Source organism: Rhinoderma darwinii, chromosome 3 (assembly GCF_050947455.1).
Source record: "Rhinoderma darwinii isolate aRhiDar2 chromosome 3, aRhiDar2.hap1, whole genome shotgun sequence".
Taxonomy (NCBI): domain Eukaryota; kingdom Metazoa; phylum Chordata; class Amphibia; order Anura; family Rhinodermatidae; genus Rhinoderma; species Rhinoderma darwinii.
In genome coordinates, this window is record NC_134689.1 from 389315686 (window position 1) to 389327925 (window position 12240).

Consider the following 12240-nt stretch of genomic DNA (forward strand, 5'->3'; position numbering starts at 1 on the left):
ATGTGATTTAGCCTGTTCCGAAAATGTGTTGTGGAAAAAAGTAAAAACTTCACAAGAGTTCTCAATCACATGAAAATATTTCGTTATTAGCTGGTTTCCATTTGATTTGCCTCACATGATTTCCAGATTCCATGAAAATATTTCCCCTCTATCTGGTTCCGACTTGCTTTGCAATACATGAAAGGAACTTATGGCAATCGGATCCTTGTGTAAGTTTTGAGGTGATCCAGAAATGTGATGCATAAGCAACAACACGCGTTGCATCTGGGCCAGTGGCGCAATGGACAACGCGTCTGACTATGAATCAGAAGATTGTAGGTTCGACTCCTACCTGGCTCGTACATGTTGCCGTGATCGTATAGTGGTTAGTACTCTGCGTTGTGGCCGCAGCAACCCCGGTCCGAATCCGGGTCACGGCAGTAACCCTTTGCTTACTTATTTTTAATGATATTTACCCAAGGTTTAAGAATATTCATGGATTTTCAGGAAATACACAACACATTTTATCTACGGCTTGTTCTCTTTGTTCTAGATGGCAAAAATCTGGAAATATGTGATTTAGCCTGTTCCGAAAATGTGTTGTGGAAAAAAGTAAAAACTTCACAAGAGTTCTCAATCACATGAAAATATTTCGTTATTAGCTGGTTTCCATTTGATTTGCCTCACATGATTTCCGGATTCCATGAAAATATTTCCCCTCTATCTGGTTCCGACTTGCTTTGCAATACATGAAAGGAACTTATGGCAATCGGATCCTTGTGTAAGTTTTGAGGTGATCCAGAAATGTGATGCATAAGCAACAACCCTCGTTGCATCTGGGCCAGTGGCGCAATGGACAACGCGTCTGACTACGAATCAGAAGATTGTAGGTTCGACTCCTACCTGGCTCGTACATGTTGCCGTGATCGTATAGTGGTTAGTACTCTGCGTTGTGGCCGCAGCAACCCCGGTCCGAATCCGGGTCACGGCAGTAACCCTTTGCTTACTTATTTTTAATGATATTTACCCAAGGTTTAAGAATATTCATGGATTTTCAGGAAATACACAACACATTTTATCTACGGCTTGTTCTCTTTGTTCTAGATGGCAAAAATCTGGAAATATGTGATTTAGCCTGTTCCGAAAATGTGTTGTGGAAAAAAGTAAAAACTTCACAAGAGTTCTCAATCACATGAAAATATTTCGTTATTAGCTGGTTTCCATTTGATTTGCCTCACATGATTTCCAGATTCCATGAAAATATTTCCCCTCTATCTGGTTCCGACTTGCTTTGCAATACATGAAAGGAACTTATGGCAATCGGATCCTTGTGTAAGTTTTGAGGTGATCCAGAAATGTGATGCATAAGCAACAACACGCGTTGCATCTGGGCCAGTGGCGCAATGGACAACGCGTCTGACTACGAATCAGAAGATTGTAGGTTCGACTCCTACCTGGCTCGTACATGTTGCCGTGATCGTATAGTGGTTAGTACTCTGCGTTGTGGCCGCAGCAACCCCGGTCCGAATCCGGGTCACGGTTGCTTACTTATTTTTAATGATATTTACCCAAGGTTTAAGAATATTCATGGATTTTCAGGAAATACACAACACATTTTATCTACGGCTTGTTCTCTTTGTTCTAGATGGCAAAAATCTGGAAATATGTGATTTAGCCTGTTCCGAAAATGTGTTGTGGAAAAAAGTAAAAACTTCACAAGAGTTCTCAATCACATGAAAATATTTAGTTATTAGCTGGTTTCCATTTGATTTGCCTCACATGATTTCCAGATTCCATGAAAATATTTCCCCTCTATCTGGTTCCGACTTGCTTTGCAATACATGAAAGGAACTTATGGCAATCGGATCCTTGTGTAAGTTTTGAGGTGATCCAGAAATGTGATGCATAAGCAACAACACGCGTTGCATCTGGGCCAGTGGCGCAATGGACAACGCGTCTGACTACGAATCAGAAGATTGTAGGTTCGACTCCTACCTGGCTCGTACATGTTGCCGTGATCGTATAGTGGTTAGTACTCTGCGTTGTGGCCGCAGCAACCCCGGTCCGAATCCGGGTCACGGTTGCTTACTTATTTTTAATGATATTTACCCAAGGTTTGAGAATATTCATGGATTTTCAGGAAATACACAACACATTTTATCTACGGCTTGTTCTCTTTGTTCTAGATGGCAAAAATCTGGAAATATGTGATTTAGCCTGTTCCGAAAATGTGTTGTGGAAAAAAGTAAAAACTTCACAAGAGTTCTCAATCACATGAAAATATTTAGTTATTAGCTGGTTTCCATTTGATTTGCCTCACATGATTTCCAGATTCCATGAAAATATTTCCCCTCTATCTGGTTCCGACTTGCTTTGCAATACATGAAAGGAACTTATGGCAATCGGATCCTTGTGTAAGTTTTGAGGTGATCCAGAAATGTGATGCATAAGCAACAACCCTCGTTGCATCTGGGCCAGTGGCGCAATGGACAACGCGTCTGACTACGAATCAGAAGATTGTAGGTTCGACTCCTACCTGGCTCGTACATGTTGCCGTGATCGTATAGTGGTTAGTACTCTGCGTTGTGGCCGCAGCAACCCCGGTCCGAATCCGGGTCACGGCAGTAACCCTTTGCTTACTTATTTTTAATGATATTTACCCAAGGTTTAAGAATATTCATGGATTTTCAGGAAATACACAACACATTTTATCTACGGCTTGTTCTCTTTGTTCTAGATGGCAAAAATCTGGAAATATGTGATTTAGCCTGTTCCGAAAATGTGTTGTGGAAAAAAGTAAAAACTTCACAAGAGTTCTCAATCACATGAAAATATTTCGTTATTAGCTGGTTTCCATTTGATTTGCCTCACATGATTTCCGGATTCCATGAAAATATTTCCCCTCTATCTGGTTCCGACTTGCTTTGCAATACATGAAAGGAACTTATGGCAATCGGATCCTTGTGTAAGTTTTGAGGTGATCCAGAAATGTGATGCATAAGCAACAACCCTCGTTGCATCTGGGCCAGTGGCGCAATGGACAACGCGTCTGACTACGAATCAGAAGATTGTAGGTTCGACTCCTACCTGGCTCGTACATGTTGCCGTGATCGTATAGTGGTTAGTACTCTGCGTTGTGGCCGCAGCAACCCCGGTCCGAATCCGGGTCACGGCAGTAACCCTTTGCTTACTTATTTTTAATGATATTTACCCAAGGTTTAAGAATATTCATGGATTTTCAGGAAATACACAACACATTTTATCTACGGCTTGTTCTCTTTGTTCTAGATGGCAAAAATCTGGAAATATGTGATTTAGCCTGTTCCGAAAATGTGTTGTGGAAAAAAGTAAAAACTTCACAAGAGTTCTCAATCACATGAAAATATTTAGTTATTAGCTGGTTTCCATTTGATTTGCCTCACATGATTTCCAGATTCCATGAAAATATTTCCCCTCTATCTGGTTCCGACTTGCTTTGCAATACATGAAAGGAACTTATGGCAATCGGATCCTTGTGTAAGTTTTGAGGTGATCCAGAAATGTGATGCATAAGCAACAACACGCGTTGCATCTGGGCCAGTGGCGCAATGGACAACGCGTCTGACTACGAATCAGAAGATTGTAGGTTCGACTCCTACCTGGCTCGTACATGTTGCCGTGATCGTATAGTGGTTAGTACTCTGCGTTGTGGCCGCAGCAACCCCGGTCCGAATCCGGGTCACGGCAGTAACCCTTTGCTTACTTATTTTTAATGATATTTACCCAAGGTTTAAGAATATTCATGGATTTTCAGGAAATACACAACACATTTTATCTACGGCTTGTTCTCTTTGTTCTAGATGGCAAAAATCTGGAAATATGTGATTTAGCCTGTTCCGAAAATGTGTTGTGGAAAAAAGTAAAAACTTCACAAGAGTTCTCAATCACATGAAAATATTTCGTTATTAGCTGGTTTCCATTTGATTTGCCTCACATGATTTCCAGATTCCATGAAAATATTTCCCCTCTATCTGGTTCCGACTTGCTTTGCAATACATGAAAGGAACTTATGGCAATCGGATCCTTGTGTAAGTTTTGAGGTGATCCAGAAATGTGATGCATAAGCAACAACACGCGTTGCATCTGGGCCAGTGGCGCAATGGACAACGCGTCTGACTACGAATCAGAAGATTGTAGGTTCGACTCCTACCTGGCTCGTACATGTTGCCGTGATCGTATAGTGGTTAGTACTCTGCGTTGTGGCCGCAGCAACCCCGGTCCGAATCCGGGTCACGGCAGTAACCCTTTGCTTACTTATTTTTAATGATATTTACCCAAGGTTTAAGAATATTCATGGATTTTCAGGAAATACACAACACATTTTATCTACGGCTTGTTCTCTTTGTTCTAGATGGCAAAAATCTGGAAATATGTGATTTAGCCTGTTCCGAAAATGTGTTGTGGAAAAAAGTAAAAACTTCACAAGAGTTCTCAATCACATGAAAATATTTCGTTATTAGCTGGTTTTCATTTGATTTGCCTCACATGATTTCCGGATTCCATGAAAATATTTCCCCTCTATCTGGTTCCGACTTGCTTTGCAATACATGAAAGGAACTTATGGCAATCGGATCCTTGTGTAAGTTTTGAGGTGATCCAGAAATGTGATGCATAAGCAACAACCCTCATTGCATCTGGGCCAGTGGCGCAATGGACAACGCGTCTGACTACGAATCAGAGGATTGTAGGTTCGACTCCTACCTGGCTCGTACATGTTGCCGTGATCGTATAGTGGTTAGTACTCTGCGTTGTGGCCGAAGCAACCCCGGTCCGAATCCGGGTCACGGCAGTAACCCTTTGCTTACTTATTTTTAATGATATTTACCCAAGGTTTAAGAATATTCATGGATTTTCAGGAAATACACAACACATTTTATCTACGGCTTGTTCTCTTTGTTCTAGATGGCAAAAATCTGGAAATATGTGATTTAGCCTGTTCCGAAAATGTGTTGTGGAAAAAAGTAAAAACTTCACAAGAGTTCTCAATCACATGAAAATATTTCGTTATTAGCTGGTTTCCATTTGATTTGCCTCACATGATTTCCAGATTCCATGAAAATATTTCCCCTCTATCTGGTTCCGACTTGCTTTGCAATACATGAAAGGAACTTATGGCAATCGGATCCTTGTGTAAGTTTTGAGGTGATCCAGAAATGTGATGCATAAGCAACAACACGCGTTGCATCTGGGCCAGTGGCGCAATGGACAACGCGTCTGACTACGAATCAGAAGATTGTAGGTTCGACTCCTACCTGGCTCGTACATGTTGCCGTGATCGTATAGTGGTTAGTACTCTGCGTTGTGGCCGCAGCAACCCCGGTCCGAATCCGGGTCACGGTTGCTTACTTATTTTTAATGATATTTACCCAAGGTTTAAGAATATTCATGGATTTTCAGGAAATACACAACACATTTTATCTACGGCTTGTTCTCTTTGTTCTAGATGGCAAAAATCTGGAAATATGTGATTTAGCCTTTTCCGAAAATGTGTTGTGGAAAAAAGTAAAAACTTCACAAGAGTTCTCAATCACATGAAAATATTTCGTTATTAGCTGGTTTCCATTTGATTTGCCTCACATGATTTCCGGATTCCATGAAAATATTTCCCCTCTATCTGGTTCCGACTTGCTTTGCAATACATGAAAGGAACTTATGGCAATCGGATCCTTGTGTAAGTTTTGAGGTGATCCAGAAATGTGATGCATAAGCAACAACCCTCGTTGCATCTGGGCCAGTGGCGCAATGGACAACGCGTCTGACTACGAATCAGAAGATTGTAGGTTCGACTCCTACCTGGCTCGTACATGTTGCCGTGATCGTATAGTGGTTAGTACTCTGCGTTGTGGCCGAAGCAACCCCGGTCCGAATCCGGGTCACGGCAGTAACCCTTTGCTTACTTATTTTTAATGATATTTACCCAAGGTTTAAGAATATTCATGGATTTTCAGGAAATACACAACACATTTTATCTACGGCTTGTTCTCTTTGTTCTAGATGGCAAAAATCTGGAAATATGTGATTTAGCCTGTTCCGAAAATGTGTTGTGGAAAAAAGTAAAAACTTCACAAGAGTTCTCAATCACATGAAAATATTTCGTTATTAGCTGGTTTCCATTTGATTTGCCTCACATGATTTCCAGATTCCATGAAAATATTTCCCCTCTATCTGGTTCCGACTTGCTTTGCAATACATGAAAGGAACTTATGGCAATCGGATCCTTGTGTAAGTTTTGAGGTGATCCAGAAATGTGATGCATAAGCAACAACACGCGTTGCATCTGGGCCAGTGGCGCAATGGACAACGCGTCTGACTACGAATCAGAAGATTGTAGGTTCGACTCCTACCTGGCTCGTACATGTTGCCGTGATCGTATAGTGGTTAGTACTCTGCGTTGTGGCCGCAGCAACCCCGGTCCGAATCCGGGTCACGGTTGCTTACTTATTTTTAATGATATTTACCCAAGGTTTAAGAATATTCATGGATTTTCAGGAAATACACAACACATTTTATCTACGGCTTGTTCTCTTTGTTCTAGATGGCAAAAATCTGGAAATATGTGATTTAGCCTGTTCCGAAAATGTGTTGTGGAAAAAAGTAAAAACTTCACAAGAGTTCTCAATCACATGAAAATATTTCGTTATTAGCTGGTTTCCATTTGATTTGCCTCACATGATTTCCGGATTCCATGAAAATATTTCCCCTCTATCTGGTTCCGACTTGCTTTGCAATACATGAAAGGAACTTATGGCAATCGGATCCTTGTGTAAGTTTTGAGGTGATCCAGAAATGTGATGCATAAGCAACAACCCTCGTTGCATCTGGGCCAGTGGCGCAATGGACAACGCGTCTGACTACGAATCAGAAGATTGTAGGTTCGACTCCTACCTGGCTCGTACATGTTGCCGTGATCGTATAGTGGTTAGTACTCTGCGTTGTGGCCGCAGCAACCCCGGTCCGAATCCGGGTCACGGCAGTAACCCTTTGCTTACTTATTTTTAATGATATTTACCCAAGGTTTAAGAATATTCATGGATTTTCAGGAAATACACAACACATTTTATCTACGGCTTGTTCTCTTTGTTCTAGATGGCAAAAATCTGGAAATATGTGATTTAGCCTGTTCCGAAAATGTGTTGTGGAAAAAAGTAAAAACTTCACAAGAGTTCTCAATCACATGAAAATATTTCGTTATTAGCTGGTTTCCATTTGATTTGCCTCACATGATTTCCAGATTCCATGAAAATATTTCCCCTCTATCTGGTTCCGACTTGCTTTGCAATACATGAAAGGAACTTATGGCAATCGGATCCTTGTGTAAGTTTTGAGGTGATCCAGAAATGTGATGCATAAGCAACAACACGCGTTGCATCTGGGCCAGTGGCGCAATGGACAACGCGTCTGACTACGAATCAGAAGATTGTAGGTTCGACTCCTACCTGGCTCGTACATGTTGCCGTGATCGTATAGTGGTTAGTACTCTGCGTTGTGGCCGCAGCAACCCCGGTCCGAATCCGGGTCACGGTTGCTTACTTATTTTTAATGATATTTACCCAAGGTTTAAGAATATTCATGGATTTTCAGGAAATACACAACACATTTTATCTACGGCTTGTTCTCTTTGTTCTAGATGGCAAAAATCTGGAAATATGTGATTTAGCCTGTTCCGAAAATGTGTTGTGGAAAAAAGTAAAAACTTCACAAGAGTTCTCAATCACATGAAAATATTTCGTTATTAGCTGGTTTCCATTTGATTTGCCTCACATGATTTCCAGATTCCATGAAAATATTTCCCCTCTATCTGGTTCCGACTTGCTTTGCAATACATGAAAGGAACTTATGGCAATCGGATCCTTGTGTAAGTTTTGAGGTGATCCAGAAATGTGATGCATAAGCAACAACACGCGTTGCATCTGGGCCAGTGGCGCAATGGACAACGCGTCTGACTACGAATCAGAAGATTGTAGGTTCGACTCCTACCTGGCTCGTACATGTTGCCGTGATCGTATAGTGGTTAGTACTCTGCGTTGTGGCCGCAGCAACCCCGGTCCGAATCCGGGTCACGGTTGCTTACTTATTTTTAATGATATTTACCCAAGGTTTAAGAATATTCATGGATTTTCAGGAAATACACAACACATTTTATCTACGGCTTGTTCTCTTTGTTCTAGATGGCAAAAATCTGGAAATATGTGATTTAGCCTGTTCCGAAAATGTGTTGTGGAAAAAAGTAAAAACTTCACAAGAGTTCTCAATCACATGAAAATATTTCGTTATTAGCTGGTTTCCATTTGATTTGCCTCACATGATTTCCAGATTCCATGAAAATATTTCCCCTCTATCTGGTTCCGACTTGCTTTGCAATACATGAAAGGAACTTATGGCAATCGGATCCTTGTGTAAGTTTTGAGGTGATCCAGAAATGTGATGCATAAGCAACAACACGCGTTGCATCTGGGCCAGTGGCGCAATGGACAACGCGTCTGACTACGAATCAGAAGATTGTAGGTTCGACTCCTACCTGGCTCGTACATGTTGCCGTGATCGTATAGTGGTTAGTACTCTGCGTTGTGGCCGCAGCAACCCCGGTCCGAATCCGGGTCACGGCAGTAACCCTTTGCTTACTTATTTTTAATGATATTTACCCAAGGTTTAAGAATATTCATGGATTTTCAGGAAATACACAACACATTTTATCTACGGCTTGTTCTCTTTGTTCTAGATGGCAAAAATCTGGAAATATGTGATTTAGCCTGTTCCGAAAATGTGTTGTGGAAAAAAGTAAAAACTTCACAAGAGTTCTCAATCACATGAAAATATTTCGTTATTAGCTGGTTTCCATTTGATTTGCCTCACATGATTTCCAGATTCCATGAAAATATTTCCCCTCTATCTGGTTCCGACTTGCTTTGCAATACATGAAAGGAACTTATGGCAATCGGATCCTTGTGTAAGTTTTGAGGTGATCCAGAAATGTGATGCATAAGCAACAACACGCGTTGCATCTGGGCCAGTGGCGCAATGGACAACGCGTCTGACTACGAATCAGAAGATTGTAGGTTCGACTCCTACCTGGCTCGTACATGTTGCCGTGATCGTATAGTGGTTAGTACTCTGCGTTGTGGCCGCAGCAACCCCGGTCCGAATCCGGGTCACGGCAGTAACCCTTTGCTTACTTATTTTTAATGATATTTACCCAAGGTTTAAGAATATTCATGGATTTTCAGGAAATACACAACACATTTTATCTACGGCTTGTTCTCTTTGTTCTAGATGGCAAAAATCTGGAAATATGTGATTTAGCCTGTTCCGAAAATGTGTTGTGGAAAAAAGTAAAAACTTCACAAGAGTTCTCAATCACATGAAAATATTTCGTTATTAGCTGGTTTCCATTTGATTTGCCTCACATGATTTCCGGATTCCATGAAAATATTTCCCCTCTATCTGGTTCCGACTTGCTTTGCAATACATGAAAGGAACTTATGGCAATCGGATCCTTGTGTAAGTTTTGAGGTGATCCAGAAATGTGATGCATAAGCAACAATACTCGTTGCATGTGGGCCAGTGGCGCAATGGACAACGCGTCTGACTACGAATCAGAAGATTGTACCTGGCTCGTACATGTTGCCGTGATCGTATAGTGGTTAGTACTCTGCGTTGTGGCCGCAGCAACCCCGGTCCGAATCCGTGTCACGGCAGTAACCCTTTGCTTACTTATTTTTAATGATATTTACCCAAGGTTTAAGAATATTCATGGATTTTCAGGAAATACACAACACATTTTATCTACAGCTTGTTCTCTTTGTTCTAGATGGCAAAAATCTGGAAATATGTGATTTAGCCTGTTCCGAAAATGTGTTGTGGAAAAAAGTAAAAACTTCACAAGAGTTCTCAATCACATGAAAATATTTCGTTATTAGCTGGTTTCCATTTGATTTGCCTCACATGATTTCCGGATTCCATGAAAATATTTCCCCTCTATCTGGTTCCGACTTGCTTTGCAATACATGAAAGGAACTTATGGCAATCGGATCCTTGTGTAAGTTTTGAGGTGATCCAGAAATGTGATGCATAAGCAACAATACTGTTTGCTTCTGGGCCAGTGGCGCAATGGACAACGCGTCTGACTATGAATCAGAAGATTGTAGGTTCGACTCCTACCTGCCTCGTACATGTTGCCGTGATCGTATAGTGGTTAGTACTCTGCGTTGTGGCCGCAGCAACCCCGGTCCGAATCCGGGTCACGGCAGTAACCCTTTGCTTACTTATTTTTAATGATATTTACCCAAGGTTTAAGAATATTCATGGATTTTCAGGAAATACACAACACATTTTATCTACGGCTTGTTCTCTTTGTTCTAGATGGCAAAAATCTGGAAATATGTGATTTAGCCTGTTCCGAAAATGTGTTGTGGAAAAAAGTAAAAACTTCACAAGAGTTCTCAATCACATGAAAATATTTCGTTATTAGCTGGTTTCCATTTGATTTGCCTCACATGATTTCCAGATTCCATGAAAATATTTCCCCTCTATCTGGTTCCGACTTGCTTTGCAATACATGAAAGGAACTTATGGCAATCGGATCCTTGTGTAAGTTTTGAGGTGATCCAGAAATGTGATGCATAAGCAACAACACGCGTTGCATCTGGGCCAGTGGCGCAATGGACAACGCGTCTGACTACGAATCAGAAGATTGTAGGTTCGACTCCTACCTGGCTCGTACATGTTGCCGTGATCGTATAGTGGTTAGTACTCTGCGTTGTGGCCGCAGCAACCCCGGTCCGAATCCGGGTCACGGTTGCTTACTTATTTTTAATGATATTTACCCAAGGTTTAAGAATATTCATGGATTTTCAGGAAATACACAACACATTTTATCTACGGCTTGTTCTCTTTGTTCTAGATGGCAAAAATCTGGAAATATGTGATTTAGCCTGTTCCGAAAATGTGTTGTGGAAAAAAGTAAAAACTTCACAAGAGTTCTCAATCACATGAAAATATTTCGTTATTAGCTGGTTTCCATTTGATTTGCCTCACATGATTTCCGGATTCCATGAAAATATTTCCCCTCTATCTGGTTCCGACTTGCTTTGCAATACATGAAAGGAACTTATGGCAATCGGATCCTTGTGTAAGTTTTGAGGTGATCCAGAAATGTGATGCATAAGCAACAACCCTCGTTGCATCTGGGCCAGTGGCGCAATGGACAACGCGTCTGACTACGAATCAGAAGATTGTAGGTTCGACTCCTACCTGGCTCGTACATGTTGCCGTGATCGTATAGTGGTTAGTACTCTGCGTTGTGGCTGCAGCAACCCCGGTCCGAATCCGGGTCACGGCAGTAACCCTTTGCTTACTTATTTTTAATGATATTTACCCAAGGTTTAAGAATATTCATGGATTTTCAGGAAATACACAACACATTTTATCTACAGCTTGTTCTCTTTGTTCTAGATGGCAAAAATCTGGAAATATGTGATTTAGCCTGTTCCGAAAATGTGTTGTGGAAAAAAGTAAAAACTTCACAAGAGTTCTCAATCACATGAAAATATTTCGTTATTAGCTGGTTTCCATTTGATTTGCCTCACATGATTTCCGGATTCCATGAAAATATTTCCCCTCTATCTGGTTCCGACTTGCTTTGCAATACATGAAAGGAACTTATGGCAATCGGATCCTTGTGTAAGTTTTGAGGTGATCCAGAAATGTGATGCATAAGCAACAACACGCGTTGCATCTGGGCCAGTGGCGCAATGGACAACGCGTCTGACTACGAATCAGAAGATTGTAGGTTCGACTCCTACCTGGCTCGTACATGTTGCCGTGATCGTATAGTGGTTAGTACTCTGCGTTGTGGCCGCAGCAACCCTGGTCCGAATCCGGGTCACGGTTGCTTACTTATTTTTAATGATATTTACCCAAGGTTTAAGAATATTCATGGATTTTCAGGAAATACACAACACATTTTATCTACGGCTTGTTCTCTTTGTTCTAGATGGCAAAAATCTGGAAATATGTGATTTAGCCTGTTCCGAAAATGTGTTGTGGAAAAAAGTAAAAACTTCACAAGAGTTCTCAATCACATGAAAATATTTAGTTATTAGCTGGTTTCCATTTGATTTGCCTCACATGATTTCCAGGTTCCATGAAAATATTTCCCCTCTATCTGGTTCCGACTTGCTTTGCAATACATGAAAGGAACTTATGGCAATCGGATCCTTGTGT

At 41.2% G+C, this 12240-nt stretch overlaps 20 non-coding genes across 20 annotated transcripts; all 20 read left to right on the plus strand.

Moving 5' to 3' along the window:
* Nucleotides 1-266: 266 nt before the first annotated feature.
* Nucleotides 267-339, plus strand: TRNAH-AUG (transfer RNA histidin (anticodon AUG)). The gene has a single exon. It is a non-coding gene; the product is annotated as a tRNA-His (tRNA).
* A 478-nt stretch (nt 340-817) lies between these two features.
* TRNAR-ACG (transfer RNA arginine (anticodon ACG)) lies at nt 818-890 on the plus strand. The gene has a single exon. It is a non-coding gene; the product is annotated as a tRNA-Arg (tRNA).
* A 478-nt stretch (nt 891-1368) lies between these two features.
* TRNAR-ACG (transfer RNA arginine (anticodon ACG)) lies at nt 1369-1441 on the plus strand. The gene has a single exon. It is a non-coding gene; the product is annotated as a tRNA-Arg (tRNA).
* A 468-nt stretch (nt 1442-1909) lies between these two features.
* On the plus strand, nt 1910-1982 carry TRNAR-ACG (transfer RNA arginine (anticodon ACG)). The gene has a single exon. It is a non-coding gene; the product is annotated as a tRNA-Arg (tRNA).
* Nucleotides 1983-2450: 468 nt separating this feature from the next.
* Nucleotides 2451-2523, plus strand: TRNAR-ACG (transfer RNA arginine (anticodon ACG)). Its single transcript has one exon. It is a non-coding gene; the product is annotated as a tRNA-Arg (tRNA).
* A 478-nt stretch (nt 2524-3001) lies between these two features.
* Nucleotides 3002-3074, plus strand: TRNAR-ACG (transfer RNA arginine (anticodon ACG)). The gene has a single exon. It is a non-coding gene; the product is annotated as a tRNA-Arg (tRNA).
* Nucleotides 3075-3552: 478 nt separating this feature from the next.
* Nucleotides 3553-3625, plus strand: TRNAR-ACG (transfer RNA arginine (anticodon ACG)). The gene has a single exon. It is a non-coding gene; the product is annotated as a tRNA-Arg (tRNA).
* A 478-nt stretch (nt 3626-4103) lies between these two features.
* On the plus strand, nt 4104-4176 carry TRNAR-ACG (transfer RNA arginine (anticodon ACG)). Its single transcript has one exon. It is a non-coding gene; the product is annotated as a tRNA-Arg (tRNA).
* Nucleotides 4177-5205: 1029 nt separating this feature from the next.
* On the plus strand, nt 5206-5278 carry TRNAR-ACG (transfer RNA arginine (anticodon ACG)). The gene has a single exon. It is a non-coding gene; the product is annotated as a tRNA-Arg (tRNA).
* Nucleotides 5279-5746: 468 nt separating this feature from the next.
* On the plus strand, nt 5747-5819 carry TRNAR-ACG (transfer RNA arginine (anticodon ACG)). The gene has a single exon. It is a non-coding gene; the product is annotated as a tRNA-Arg (tRNA).
* A 478-nt stretch (nt 5820-6297) lies between these two features.
* On the plus strand, nt 6298-6370 carry TRNAR-ACG (transfer RNA arginine (anticodon ACG)). The gene has a single exon. It is a non-coding gene; the product is annotated as a tRNA-Arg (tRNA).
* Nucleotides 6371-6838: 468 nt separating this feature from the next.
* TRNAR-ACG (transfer RNA arginine (anticodon ACG)) lies at nt 6839-6911 on the plus strand. Its single transcript has one exon. It is a non-coding gene; the product is annotated as a tRNA-Arg (tRNA).
* A 478-nt stretch (nt 6912-7389) lies between these two features.
* TRNAR-ACG (transfer RNA arginine (anticodon ACG)) lies at nt 7390-7462 on the plus strand. The gene has a single exon. It is a non-coding gene; the product is annotated as a tRNA-Arg (tRNA).
* Nucleotides 7463-7930: 468 nt separating this feature from the next.
* On the plus strand, nt 7931-8003 carry TRNAR-ACG (transfer RNA arginine (anticodon ACG)). The gene has a single exon. It is a non-coding gene; the product is annotated as a tRNA-Arg (tRNA).
* Nucleotides 8004-8471: 468 nt separating this feature from the next.
* Nucleotides 8472-8544, plus strand: TRNAR-ACG (transfer RNA arginine (anticodon ACG)). Its single transcript has one exon. It is a non-coding gene; the product is annotated as a tRNA-Arg (tRNA).
* A 478-nt stretch (nt 8545-9022) lies between these two features.
* Nucleotides 9023-9095, plus strand: TRNAR-ACG (transfer RNA arginine (anticodon ACG)). Its single transcript has one exon. It is a non-coding gene; the product is annotated as a tRNA-Arg (tRNA).
* A 1016-nt stretch (nt 9096-10111) lies between these two features.
* Nucleotides 10112-10184, plus strand: TRNAH-AUG (transfer RNA histidin (anticodon AUG)). The gene has a single exon. It is a non-coding gene; the product is annotated as a tRNA-His (tRNA).
* A 478-nt stretch (nt 10185-10662) lies between these two features.
* TRNAR-ACG (transfer RNA arginine (anticodon ACG)) lies at nt 10663-10735 on the plus strand. The gene has a single exon. It is a non-coding gene; the product is annotated as a tRNA-Arg (tRNA).
* A 468-nt stretch (nt 10736-11203) lies between these two features.
* Nucleotides 11204-11276, plus strand: TRNAR-ACG (transfer RNA arginine (anticodon ACG)). Its single transcript has one exon. It is a non-coding gene; the product is annotated as a tRNA-Arg (tRNA).
* Nucleotides 11277-11754: 478 nt separating this feature from the next.
* Nucleotides 11755-11827, plus strand: TRNAR-ACG (transfer RNA arginine (anticodon ACG)). The gene has a single exon. It is a non-coding gene; the product is annotated as a tRNA-Arg (tRNA).
* Nucleotides 11828-12240: the final 413 nt, after the last annotated feature.